At 35.0% G+C, this 15,121-nt stretch overlaps 1 protein-coding gene across 4 annotated transcripts in view; it reads left to right on the top strand.

Annotated features, from left to right (window-relative positions):
• Nucleotides 1–15,121, top strand: part of LOC126778783 (TBC1 domain family member 4-like) — a 54,725-nt gene that overhangs the window by 7,119 nt on the left and 32,485 nt on the right. The window contains exon 1 of one of the 4 annotated variants that reach the window (XM_050502435.1): nt 3,027–3,912. The exons of 2 other annotated variants lie outside the window; for them this stretch is intronic. The gene's annotated coding sequence lies outside the window, so the exon portion shown is untranslated. Of the gene's footprint in view, nt 1–3,026; nt 3,913–15,121 lie in introns of those variants that run through there. One more of the 4 variants, XM_050502436.1, reaches the window with a different exon arrangement.

Here is a 15,121-nt window from a genome sequence, read left to right as displayed (position 1 = left end):
AGTGACATAACATCTTAGTTCCCAAGATTGTTTGTTTATTTAGTTAAGTAGGTTTTTATATTAACGCGTTAAACTTCAACTTTCTACATATATTATTACAAGCTAGATGAAAAAAAAGCCGAGATGGCCCTGTGGTAAGAACGCGTGAATCTTAACCGATGATCGTGGGTTCAAACCCGGGCAAGCACCACTGAATTTTCATGTGCTTAATTTGTGATTATAATTCATCTCGTGCTTTACGGTGAAGGAAAACATCGTGAGGAAACCAGCATGTGTCTTATTTCACTGAAGTTCCGCCACATGTGAATTCTACCAACTCGCATTGGAGCAGCGTGGTGGAATAAGCTCCGAACCTTCTCCTCAAAAAGAGGAGAGGAGGCCTTTAGCCCAGCAGTGGGAAATTCACAGGCTGTTACGGTTACGGTATTACAAGCTTAGCACATTCGCGCTGTTTCACACACGGTAAACATTGCCGCTCTGCTCCCTAAGGTTAGCGTGCTGTATACTTATTAATGTTAAAAATATATTTGATGAGCTATCAGGGGTACAGAAAAGTACATAAATTACCTATCACTTGCCTCCTCTTAAAAGCAGCAAACTAGTAATCTATAAAGATGGACTATGTAATGCCTAAAGAATTTAGATCATGACATTATATATATAACGCGTACAAACAAACTAAACGTGCATCATTATCACATTAGTATTAATATAAAAAAACCGGTATTTATTATAAACAGGTTCCATTTTGTTAATGAACATTGTCATTTAGATTTAGTAATAAAACTTATGTAATTTTCAAAGCAAATTAATGATGCTTGGTTAAATTATAAACGAAATTGAGTCAAATGTCAATGTCAAAAGAGGGCGACATTTTTTTTTTTTTACAAACAAGTAGATAGGCAAATGGGTCACGTGATGGTCAGTGGTCACTACCGCCCATAGATGGTACGAAATATTAAAATGCAATGCGCCATAACCTTGGGAACGAAGATGTTATGTCTTGTGCCTGTTAGGCACAGATACACTGGCTCTTCAAACTTAAATCAATATTGAGTATTGCTATTTGGCGGTAGAAGTATGTGGGTGGTTTTTTTTTTTTTTTTATAGAATAGGAAGGTGGACGAGCATATGGGCCACCTGATGGTAAGTGGTCACCAAACGCCCTTAGACATTGGCATTGTAAGAAATGTCAACCATCGCTTATAGCCAATGCGCCACCAACCTTGGGAACTAAGATTTTATGTCCCTTGTGCCTGTAATTACACTGGCTCACTCACCCTTCAAACCGGAACACAACAATATCAAGTATTGCTGTTTTGCGGTAGAATATCTGATGAGTGGGTGGTACCTACCCAGACGAGCTTGCACAAAGCCCTACCACCAGTACCTACCCAGGCGGGCATGCACAAAGCCACCGAATAAGAGAGCGAGTCTGATGTAACCGGTACACTCCAATGGCTCGCAAAACATGTAAAGCTGCGTTGTTCCTGCGCCTGAACTGTATTTGCGCTCACACTTATGAACTATCCTATGGTGATATAGTCCTGTGGTGGCTAGTCATATTGCCTACGTCATCGCCGAAAAAGTCTACTAACAGCCTTATAAATAGCATATATTAATATGTATTTTTAGTATAAAAATACATTGTATGACCAAGTTTTGTTTGATCGATTACAGATGTGTGACATGTTTATACTAGTTAATTAATTGACAAAAATGAGCCGCCATTTTGAGGTGTGTCTATGGTGTGTCTTGTAATAGATCATTGTCACGATATAATTAGCTGATAAAAATATTTTTGTTTTCTTTGTTTTTTTTTTTTTAATTTTCTATCGAATACGATGACGAATTATCTTTTTATTCATTTTAATTTCCCATCTTGATTTATTTTTACTCAGTACTGGTTAGTTGGTGATGATGGTGAAGATCAGCTGTGCTTTTCTATAAGAACTCACTTCATTACGCATCCGTGAAATGTTTATGATTATTATAATATTTGACATTTCGTGACGTTTTCCGCGATATTCTCGAGTTTATTCTTACGGAGCCCTACTGTTTTGGGATAAAACCGCTTTGTATTTTTTTTTTCAGTTTTGTTTTTAATTATTATTACAACAAAATATATAACTTCTTTGAAGTTAATTTTTTTTTTAAATTGAAATATGAGTTATTTTTGTTTTTAATATATTTTCGAAGCCTCTGTTTTATCGTCTGTCGGTTCGTCGGATCATAGTTTCAAAACAAAATGGCTGTTTTTATCTGTTACAACTAAAACTCCATCATCAGCATTTCGTGCTAGGAGTAGCGGCGTCAGCGTCATCTCAATGCGCATGCGCTAGTCTAAGCTGGAATGTTTATATTGTAAAAATGTTAATGCTACTAAATTAAAAAGTTTCAATTCGATTTTTTTTTTATAAATTCTATTTAAATGTTGTCAATAATTAGGAATTTGTTGTTCATATATAAAAAAATAAAAATATACTTAATTCAATAGCGTATTTATTTTGTGAAATGTTTTGAAAATTTAAACATGATATAATTTAAATTCTTATTTTTTTGTAAGGAAATACGATAAATTTTAAAACTCATTAATATTTATAAATACAAAAGCAGAAACAATGAGTTATTGTCAAATGTAACCTTACGTACAGTTTTACCTTGAGTGCATTTTAAATTTAGACAACCCGACAGTCATCAGTATATAACCAGTAATACATTGCTTTTGACGCATATTGAATAAATAAAAAAAAGTAATAGTTATCTGTGTTACGTTTGCGCGCGCTTTTGTGACAGCAACTTTTTTATGATCATAATAGTGACTTTGACTCGACGTGATTCGGTTCCGTAAAAAAAAAAAAAGTGAATTGTGAAAAATATGCAGCGCGTTTTTTATAATTATCTATTTATAATCTCTGATAATTACAAATTTTATTTTATTGAATAGTATATTGATAAAAGAAGAACAAAGTTATATGTGATATGTAAAAATTTACGCAGTTTTTTTTTAATATTCCATTCGTTTTCCAAAAGTGTCAAGAGTATATTAATGCTAAGTTCGAAGTCTAGAGATTTGTGTCATATCGAACCAATCTTCAGTTATCAATGTCAGCACCAAATAAGAATTAATTAAAAAGCGATCAACATTGCTGCCAAGAAGACAAGAACGTGTGACGTACAAAGATGTACTCAGTGTGGTCTCCGCTATCACGGGGAGCGGTTGTCTATCGCGTTTCTCAAATTTCGAACGCGGAGTTTTGGCTTGGAACATTATTAATATTGTTCGCGTGTGAAATGGACTTATTATACTTCCATATACTGAATAGCTTTGACATAGACTTGTTTTCGTTATAAAAAGAAAAAAAAAACAATAAATTTGAATTCGTGGAATCGAATCGAAATAGCACGCGAATGCAAAGCCAAATGCTAAATTAACAAAGACTTAGTGTTTTGTTACGTGTTTTGTATATAAATAAGAAAAGGATGGACAGAATTGATGGTTGAAATAATGATATTGTTGTCTCTTTCATTTCGAAGTGTACGCTACGAAAGACATGCACCGCGGTACAATACGTCCGTCTTGTATGTAAACAGAAAACATCTGATTGTGTTCTAATTTCAAACTGAAACAGTTCGAGTTAATTTTAGTGTGGACTTTCAAATAATAAAATAATGATTTTGAATTTTTTTCATTCGATTTAAATAAAAATATAGAAACGTTCTTAATTTAAAATAGAGGTTGTTTGTGTGAAATTTGAAAATTGAATTTATAATTGGAATTTATTATGAATAATCGATTTTGAATTATTTGTGCATACCGATTTAAATATAGTGGAACGCAAACACTATAGTGAAAATAGTGATTTATTTGTTTGTAAATACTGCGTGCTGTTTATCAATTTTATTTAATCTGTAAGTATGATTTTTTTAGAATGTTTTGATAATATCGATTCTTTTTTTAAATTTAATAAATTAGTACTTATGTATTTATTATTTTCTTTTTAAAAGTTTGTGATTCTCTTCACTTAGGATGTGTGGGTTACATCTTGGATGTGAATATTAAACCAATTCTAATTATTTTAGTATGTCGAATAATAGTTTTCGCCCGCGTGTTAAGGCCTTAAGCGTAGTAGTTACCTCCTCCGGGTACAGTCGTTAGGTATAAAATAAGTAGCATATTTTCTTCTTTGGGGTTCAAGCTTGCTTCATAACAAATTTCAAAAACAAAATCAGACAGACTAACTTCGTTTGTAATCTAGCGTTCGCAAAACATTTCAGCATAATAATTATCTAACTCCGACAAAGCCAAAAGGGTAATAAGGTTTTAGCAAATTATGTCTATGTATATTTATTTATGTATTTATGTTTAATTGCACGGATTACTTGGTGTGATTGACTTATAAAAAATATTTATATCTTTATATTTATCAATATATTCTAATAATAATCTTATTATTACAATTAAATAAATATTCTACCATGAATATTTAAAATAACGAGCAAAACGCTGCAGAAATTCATGAACAAACATCCACATACACAAACATGGCTAAACATTGGCTGCTAAACTGCGCGGGAAATATTATAGTGCACAAGTGTGTGCGCAAACACAGGTGCACTCTCTATTCCCTAACTCTCAAAATCCGATGGGACGGCAATCCGACACGACCGGAAAGAGTTCAGGCGCACGACCAACGGTTTTACGTGCTTTTCGAGGCACGGGATTGTACACACTTCCAACTTCCAGACTCCGAGACGCTACTGAGAATTTTTTGACCGAAAAACCCGATAAATTTTTATTGACCCGACCTGGGAATTGAATCCAGGACCTCCGGGTCTGCGGCCTTACATCAACCCAACCAACGAGGCAGTCAGCAAGGAGTATAGTGGTCAAATAAGTGCGCAAACACAAAAATCCGACTTCGTCGATGTTTATTTACCCTTAATCCTTGCTAGTAATATACAGCTATGCTATGTCGACATAACATTGTGGCAAAGTTGTGCGACGACCCTTGTCGCATATCAATGCGACTAACTTGGTCGTCGAATAATCTACTGCTGGTAGAGCTTTGTGCAAGCTCCTCTGGGTCTCATATTCAGGCTGACGCAGGTACTTACCGGACACGGTTGTGTTGGTAAGTACCTGCACCGGATAGCGAGGCGGGAGGTCACACCCTCCTGCCATGAGTGTGGTGCGCTTTCGGACACAGCGTACCTGATGGAGTGTGCCGTTTGGGGACCTCAGCGCCTGTCCCTGGCCGCCTTAGTCGGTGAAGACCTCTCGCTGCCGAGTGTGATAAACGCCATGCTTGGTAGCGAGAGGTGCTGGTTGGAGACGGTCTCCTTCTGCGAAAATGTCATGTCGCAGAAGGAGGCAGCGGAGCGGGAGCGTGAGAAGAGGGCCTCCGCTGACTCGCTTCGCTGAATAAGACCATGGAGAAGGCGTTGGCGCTATGCGCATCTTCTCCTCCCGCCGTAAGTGTTGCCGGGGTTAGGGGGTCTTTGTAGGGTACAAAGAGAACCCCCTAGGATTTGGAGGCCTGCAGAGGCAGGCCAACCGTCGGGGCGTCACGGTAGTATGCGCAAGCGATCCCGTGACGCCCCTCGAAAAGGCGGTGTGGGTAACGCTGGTTTTTTAGTGGGTATTCCGGCACATGCTAGGCGCCGGCGAGTCCCACATACCCCCCCACTTCAAGTGGGGGAAACGCGTAAACGCGTTTTTCCAGTGAAAAAAAGCTCCTCTGGGTAGGGTACCTACCCACAGGGGTAGGGTACCCACCCTACCCATTCATCAGATATTCTACCGCAAAACAGCAGTACTTGGTATTGTTGTGTACCGGTTTGAAGGGTGAGTGAGCCAGTGTAATTACAGGCACAAGGGACATAACATCTTAGTGTCCAAGGTTGGTGGCGCATTGGTGATGCAAGCGATGGTTAATATTTCTTACAATGCCAATGTCTATGGGCGTTGGTTACCACTTACCATCAGGTGGCACATATGCTCGTCCGCCTTCCTGTATATAAATTTTTTTTACATAGGGTTGTTTTAAATTAAACCACTCAAATTTGTTGGGGATAAAGTTTTCGCGCAATATACACTAGCTACAATTCTAGTCTGTTTTCAAACTTTGCGGTTATTTGTAATCAAGAAGGATTAACAGTGTGTGCTTGAAGATAAACATATAGGAATCTGTATATGTATGTATATATATATATATATATATATATATATATATATATATATATATATATATATATATATATATATATATATACGATTCATTCGAAAATGAAACACACCATCTAAATTGTTGTGTAATAATTTTATAATACTAGTAGCTAGTTTAAAGGATCGCAGACTCCAATGTCCTGGGTTCAAATCGGGTTCCCAATAAAATAGGCATTGAGTTTTTCTGTTGAAATTATCGAGAGTTTGGAAGTTCGAAGTTTTACAATCTTGTGCCTCGGATAACACGTTATGCTGTTGATCCTGAATTTGAACACTTTCTTGTTTCGTTTTGCAGTATTATCATATTATTTACTCATCACTAGTTTCCGCTCGCGGCTTCGTCTGCATATAGAGAGTGGACTATGTTCTTTCTGAAACCCTGTCGAGGTGTATGCAAAATTATATATTGATCGGCTTATTAGTTGAGAAGTTAAAGCGTAACAGAACAAACAAACTCACATGGCGATGCCGGCGGCGGCGGATGGCGATGATACTTCTGTATCTTTATCTATGATGCTATCGTAATCAGCTCATAAATAGTTTGTATCCAAATATATTTTTTAAAAAGGATTTTAATGAACCCGTAAATAATGATGTATGCGTGTTTAGGAACTGTAGGGTGTTTTCTGTAAGAACAAGCTCGAAGCTCATCGCAGAAAACGGTCGCGAATTGTCAGTATGTTATATGCGAAAATGACCATAATAATCATAATATTTCAATAATACACGAGTCAAAATAGTATATCACCATAAGTTGGTTGTCAACTTCACTTTTGATTGATGAAATTAGTTCTTACAGGATAGTACTGCTGCATCAAAATAGTTCTAAGAGCATTGAAGTTCCAAGGTGATAAAATCAAAATTTGAAGGGAGCAGAAATTAAACTATTATAAAATAAAAATAAGCAACAAATATCGAGGAAATCCAACTAATATGTGTTCCCTAAACTCCAGCCATTCTCGAAATACCGCTGGCAGCATGCCAGTCACAAAAATTCTTGTATTTTATCTAGAGGAAGTGATCTTATGGTATTATTGGCGGCGACTTTGCGCGTGCGCACGTGACGTCTTTATTTGTATTTGATGTTACTGAATTGATTTTAATGAAACATTTATAATTTATATTGTCTTAAATGACTTTTTATAAGCAAATATAATATTATTATAAACATTTTTTTTATTTGTTTTTTACAGTTTCGTGTAAAAAATTACGAATCCGATTTTGATTGAACTTTAAATTAGTTAGTAGTATTAGTTTCAGGATGGACATAGCCTATAATGTTAATAGTGTTCTACAATGTATTTATAATATATTTACAGTATGACCTTAAAATAAATAAATATTGCCTTTAACACTGGAATTAAGAACAGCAGTTTTAAAAACATTACGAGACATTTATATAAACGCGTGAAAATGCAATGCAATTGAATTATGTAAACTTAATAACAGTTAACAGAAGTAGCAACACACAGTTTTGAAAAATGAAATGTAAATGTAACAAAATAATAATGAGTTAAAAAAAAACAGTACAATTCGATTAGGCGACACAGACTATGTTGGGGGTGAGTGTGGCTATGCAGTTACACTGTTATTTGTGTGTGTAATTGATTGTATGTGTGTAAGTATTTGAGTGTGCGTGTTTTTTGTGAGTGCGATTGGTTAAATTGAATTTTGAGCCCTAAGAATATCTAATAACTTAAAAATACAAATAACACAATTCTACAAATCACAAGTCCCGCCAGTAATTAATCAATTAAATAACTAATTAATTATTGTTGGCTTTCTGTTCAACAAAATGGCGGTTATATTTTAGCGCGCGACTTTTTATAACAACGCTGTTATAGGGATCAATGAATCTCTTGGTAACAGCCTGTGAATGTCCCACTGCTGGGCTAAGGCACAATTAACTACTTGAAAATTGAAATTGATTTTCATGCAGACTTTATAAATTCTTTACTAGTGTTTTATTGTGACTTATTTCTTAGTGTGCAATGGACTATTATTATTATTCTAGACTAAATTAATTACTATATACGCTAGAGTTCTGACCTGCTTCAATTTATATAATTCACACAACATAATCATCAACAAGCACGTGATGCGCACGCGCATCTTTGTAGGTACAACTCAGATTTTCTCTTTGTAATATCGCGGCGTCCCCTAGACCGATGCTACGTCAAACCCTCATTAACCCAATCAAACATCCCAACGACGCAATTCTTTGACGCTCAATGACATAAATTCAATTCAATTCTTGACTTGAAGTAACAAGAGAGAATAGATTATTTGTCAAAGACGTTTGAGTTTTGGCCACGGTAGATAATTTCAAAGACAATGGCTGTGTAAATATTGTGTCTGTGCAAACAGATGCCTTCTAGAACCTTCCATGGCATAGTCTGATGGGATGGCGTGGTACTGTCAGCTTTTAAACCGGTTTGTTAGGTGAGTATGTAATGGATAAGATTAAGAGTTTCTTGTCGTTCTTCTCGGTAGAATCTACATTGCAAATATGTATTTTTACATTTCATTAAATATTGTTTATAACTCTTTGATTGGTGGGACACAGGATTGATTTGAAGACCATCGTTTTACAATACTGGAATCAATCTGTAATCCGTAACAGCCTGTGAATGTCCCACTGCTGGGTTAAAGGCCTCCTCTCCCTTTTTGAGGAGAAGGTTTGGCGCTTATTCCACCAAGCTGCTCCAGTGCGGGTTGGTGGAATGCACATGTGCATGCGCACTAAGAATATCTAATATCTTAAAAATACAAATAACACAATTCTACAAATCACAAGTACCGCCAGTAATGCACATGTGCATGCGCACATTAGACACATGCAGGTTTCCTCACGATGTTTTCCTTCACCGTAAAGCACGAGATGAATTATAATCGCCAGTCAAGCACATGAAAATTCAGTGGTGCTTGCCAGGGTTTGAACCAACGATCATTGGTTAAGATTCACGCGTTCTTACCACTGGGCCATCTCGGCTTTTACTGGAATCAAATAATTCAAAATTCAAGTCTGATATGAGGACACGTTTTGTACATATTCTCATTTTCCAATTTGTATAAGGAAAATATTTTGTAAACGTCTATAAAAGGAATAGTTATAATTAACTTTAATATTTTATTATGTAAATTTACAACGTGAGGTCGCGAGTACATAATATCTATATGCTCATATTAATAACGTTATAAAGCTGAATAGGTTTTTTTGTACGCGTCAGTCTACAAGTCAATTTGGAAAATCTTTTAGCTTTAGATAGTCTATTTATTGAGTCTCATATGTTAAGGGCCGTTCATTGTTGATATTGCAAAAATATTTTAAAGCCTACACTCGTATTTCTTCACCAGTGACAAAGCTGGTTCATTTTTGACCAGCGAATACAATTTCGATTCAACTGGGAAACGCTGCTAGCATCCTTTCCATTCCACGCGGTCATGATTTTTATAGTAGCTATTTTAATTTTAATTTGTATATATTTCAATGTTTCATTTATAGTTATTTATTTTAAGCTATGTACAGCCATTTTTGTTCTTCTAATCTGTAACTAAGCATAAAAAACAAAACACGCATTACAAATTCGTCTAAAAGATTGTCCTGTGGCATTGTACCCAATACACTGGCACTATTATAATAATAATGATAATAATATCCTGGGACATTTTTCACACACGGCCATCTGATCCCAAATTAAGCTTGTACAAAGCTTGTGCTATGGAAACCAGACAACTGATATACTACATATACTACTTTTCTTTTGTAAATACATACTTATATAGAAAATTACACCCAGACTCAGAACAAACAGACATGTTCATGCACACAAATGTCTCTCCTGGGTGGGAATCGAACCCACAACCTTCGGCGTGAAAATGCAAGTATCTAACAACCACGCCAACCGGCTCGTCAAATTTGCCTTTGCACCGCTAGACTCAGCCTTTGGGCTAAATAAGCGCCAACTCTTAAGTCACTAGAAGTGTGGACCAGTTTCTTAGGGAGATCATGTATAATTTTTTTTGTTTAACTAATTCGCCTCGACCTCGCGACCTCACGTAGGAAATTTACATGATAAAACATTAAAGTCAATTATTATAACCATTACTTTTATAGATGTTTAAAGAATATTTTCCTTATATAATTTTTTATTTAGTTTTCCATATAAACAATGTAAATAATTAATGAAGCTAATTAGCGCGTCTGTTTTTTTTAAAACTATTAAAAATTCCCCCTTTTTAGGTCATAATAGAATGGCCGTCACCATAAATAAACATTTTCAACAGTTATGAAACAAGGCATGGGGTCATGGGTTGGTCGCGTGGACAATTTGTTAGCACTTATGACGTCATAGAAGACGTGCGAAATGAAAAACAATCTACATGGTAATTGGAATATTAAACAAACCAAACGATGATGATTGTAGCTTCGATTGAATAAAGCTAGCCCCTTAAAAACGACATTCTGAAATTTCATAAACGAAAATTGAATTTAAAATATCTGTATTATATAAGCTTAGATTATTTTATACATATTTAAATACATTAAAATATATGTTTTTATTATTATCAATTCGTTTATGACCCATATTAAAATAAATTTATTCAAATTACATACATATCATGATTATTATGAATTTATGACCATAATTTATTTACATGCCCTTGTGCAGTCAATACCTTATATTATATTAATTATAAGGTATATAAACCTACCTACCAATATTAACTGCCTTGTTGATCTAGTGGCTAGGTATAAGACTGCAGATCTCAAGGTCCTGGTTTAAATTCAAATTTGGGGTAAATTAAATTTTTTTTTGGTTATTCTGTCGAAGATTCTCAGTAGCAGCCCGGAGCCTGGAATTGTGTATACTCTCGTGTCTCAACAAGCTCGTAAAGCTGTTGGTCCAGCGCCTAAACTTAATAGATGGGTATTACGATATACACGTTTTATGTAGAGTATTTTATCCGTGTGAAGCCGGGTCGGGTAGCTAGTACTATAATTAATAAATTAAAAATTTGAACTCGAACAAATGAGTACATATATACATTGTCCTCCAGACTAGACAGTATATATACATACATATTTGACTGGTGGTAGAGCTTTGTACAAGTTCGTCTGGGTAGGTACCACCCACTCATCAGATATTCTACCGCAAAACAGCAGTACTTTGTATTGTTGTGTTCCGGTTTGAAGGGTGAGTGAGCCAGTGTTATTACAGGCACAAGGGACATCTCAGTTCCCAAGGTTGGTGGCGCATTGGTGATGTAAGCGATGGTTAACATTTCTTGCGATCGCAATGTCTACCAGGTGGCCCATATGCTCATCCGCCTTCCTATTCTATAAAAAATGCAGACGAATTGAGTACCTTCTCCGGTTTTAAAGACGGCTTAAATTAATTTCATCGACCAGCTCTATCATTAATTAACGATCTAAAAGCCCTTTAATACTTCCGCGAAACCTTTAAGGTGTAAAGGTTGATATGAGTCATCGATGAGGTTAAGTAAATAAAAATTATTTACATTAAGCATAAAAACAACTTACATATTAATTATTGACCCAGATATATATCTATGTATAATTAAATGAATGGTGGAATGTCTTAAATACTGTAAAGTAATAGTTATATATACTATATATATGTATTTATGATAAGTAGTAACTCTCCTTTTTTGACGTAGGGTATACGCATTGGTAGAATTTACAATGGGTATCTTGAACACGAATTGGAGAAGAGACCCATGTGCCTTTATTGCACTAGTAAACTCAAAAGTACGGGTTTTTTATGGTCAGTTTTTACAGCTAAACCATGACCGATTTTGATGTCGTTGCGGATGAAGCATGCTTGAAACCAAAGAAAGAGCATTACTTTTTACACGAAGCCGAAACCGCGAGCGGAAACCAGTTGTTTATAAATATGAATATTTTTAAGGCTGTTGTTCATATTGCGTTCCAATTTTCACCCCAAATTAATTCCACTCAACATGACTAACAGAAATTCCCCGTATTTAGGGCGCGTTTCCTTTTATTATTTGTTGTTGTGTTTTGTCGCTAATACCGAAAATTTGTGCGAAGTTTGAAGACAATCGGTTGTGCGAAACTAGCTTAGTTTATCTTGCAAGATTTGGTCCATTCCTACTTTAATTAAGATTTCCAAACCGTGATGGCTCTGTGGTATGGTCTTCTAACCCAGGACCACTACATTTCCATGTGCTTAATATGTGTTTGTAATCTGTTATATACTTTGTTAGTATTGTACATATTTCTTGGCCTGCGTTCCAATTTTCACTCCAAATTAATTTTACTCAACATGACTAACGGAAATTTCCCTCATTTAGGGCGCGTTCCCTTTGTTGTTGGATTTCGCTGTACTAGAAAGAGATAGGAGATATATTAGCTTGGTAGTCATAGTCATATTGCGGTCAATGAAAGTATATTTTTATTGTTCTGAACTCAGTAGGCAATAGCAATACATACTTATTTGTATCTATACATCTGTATGAATAAAAAAAGTGTCTGTCTGTGATTTAAAAATAACTGCCTCATTTTAAATTAATGTGTTTATTTGCGAGGTACCAAAAATAAAACAACTTTTTTTTGTTTTTCGTCTGTCTGTTTGTCCGGGAGTAATATACAAAATGGCTAAAAATATAAATAGAAATAAATGAATTATTATAACGATTATTCCAAGGTACCGTTTAGTCTTTATTATATCAAAACGGGTTGAGATTTTCAAAATATATAATAACTTAAAGTTCACGTACGTATCTTTGTTGTTCACTATTTAAGTTATAATAAATCAATAAAATTGAAATGTCTATTTGCGAATATTAAAATATTTGCTTCTTATAGAGCTAATACGGCTATATGCGAGTTACCAAAACCACCGTCTTATTTATTTGACTACCATATAATTTAAATGTTTCTATGTATAATTAAAATAGGCATTAGGTACGTTAAAACTGCAGATATAGAAGGATTATCGTCACGAACTGAATTCCATGCTAGCGAAGACGCGTTTTCTACTAGTACATAAATATAATCTAGAATGTTCTTTCACAGTTAAAAGTCAATTTGAAGTTTATATTCAAAAATTCTTAAATAAATAAAACATACTACTATTTGTATATATAAGATTGCACTTATATACAATGCGTGGTATATGTTAATTTAGTTATGTGTATTATGGTCGATATATGCTATTATTATAGGACTTCGTACGGGTAATTGATACAAAGTAATCATTTCAATTTTTTAAACGTTTAAAACTTTACTGGTGGTAGGGCTTTGTGCAAGCTCGTCTGGGTAGGTACCACCCACTCATCAGATATTCTACCGCAAAACAGCAATACTTGATATTGTTGTGTTCCGGTTTGAAGGGTGAGTGAGCCAGTGTAATTACAGGCACAAGGGACATAAAATCTTAGTTCCCAAGGTTGGTGGCGCATTGGCTATAAGCGATGGTTGACATTTCTTACAATGCCAATGTCTAAGAGCGTTTGGTGACCACTTACCATCAGGTGGCCCATATGCTCGTCCACCTTCCTATTCTATAAAAAAAAAACGTTTTTTTTTATTATTTTGGATAGGATTTGCGTCAATTTTTATAGAGTGTTTACGTCGCAAAAGAAGTAACAGCAACATTTCAAGTGAATCGGAACTATAGTTTCGAAGCCAGTCAGGGCTAATATGTTTATATATACGCTATATATAGGAATATAATCTCATTTAATCACGTTAATTGTCAATTCAAGAGTTATTGTTCTCTTAAATGTCTAATTGTATGAATTTTATTTTCATTTTAAAGGATCGTGTGACTTGGACGTAGTAGGTATGACTACAGATAGAGATTGGAAGAGAAAAGTATTAAAAAATTAATGTAAAAGTCGCTGGATTGATCATGACCCCTTGGTTTATTGTCGTCCCCTCTCCTAACTCAAACTTTACGCTTAATTGGTGGGGTAAATTATACATTAGTAATTCATTAAAAAACAGGCGTTTTTTTATATAATTCATTTTATAAATAAGTTTGTTTTTTATGTTGGCTGCACTTGTTCTGCCTTAGCGAACATCTTACGGCAAAATGTTATCTTTGAGAGATCGCTATAAACGATAAGACGGTTTTAACGCACCGTATAATTAATCACATATTTTTCTGTTACTCTGATGTGATTTTTTCTTTAATATGTTCAATAAAGTATAAATAATAATAAATTCGTTCGTATCTGATGCAGAAAGCGTTGCTAGATTTGTCTAGAATAAATCGCTGGCTTCTTAAGTTGACACTGTTTGTTTTCCCCTGCTAGGGTGTAAACCTCCCCCTCTATAAATATTTATTAGCGTCAAAACTCCAATAAGTTTAAATATATATATATATTTAAACTTATTATGTTAGTTTATTATGTTTATTCCTTCTCTTTGATTTATTTTTATGTGAGAAAGATAGTTGTAGTTATATACAATTAGAATAGTCCAATGTCATATAAGCGAAAGTCTGTGAATGTCCCTGTTGGGCTTAAAGCTTATTAAACCACGCTTCATTGCGGGTTGTTGGAGTACGCGGTGGAATTTCAGTGAAATTAGACACATGCTGGTTTAATCACGGTGTTTTCCTTCACCGTCAAGCACGAGATGAATTATAAACACAAATTAAGCACATGAAAATTCAATGGTGCTTGCCCGGGTTTGAACCCACGATCATCGGTTAAGATTCACGCGTTCTAACCACTAGGCCATCTCGTAGCTAGTCTCTCTTTAATTGTCGTGGCCGATACATCAGGACGACTCAACATTTCACGATCTTGTAGTAATTTCTTGGTAAAAAATAACTACAAGTTCGTGTTTTTGTAAAAAAACAACCAGTTCTAATGATTATATCGCGTGTTCCGTAT

The sequence above is a fragment of the Nymphalis io genome, chromosome 27, assembly GCF_905147045.1.
Source record: "Nymphalis io chromosome 27, ilAglIoxx1.1, whole genome shotgun sequence".
NCBI classification, from domain to species: domain Eukaryota; kingdom Metazoa; phylum Arthropoda; class Insecta; order Lepidoptera; family Nymphalidae; genus Nymphalis; species Nymphalis io.
The sequence above is the reverse complement of the archived record's forward strand: the minus strand, read 5'-3'. Positions and strand labels throughout refer to the sequence as shown.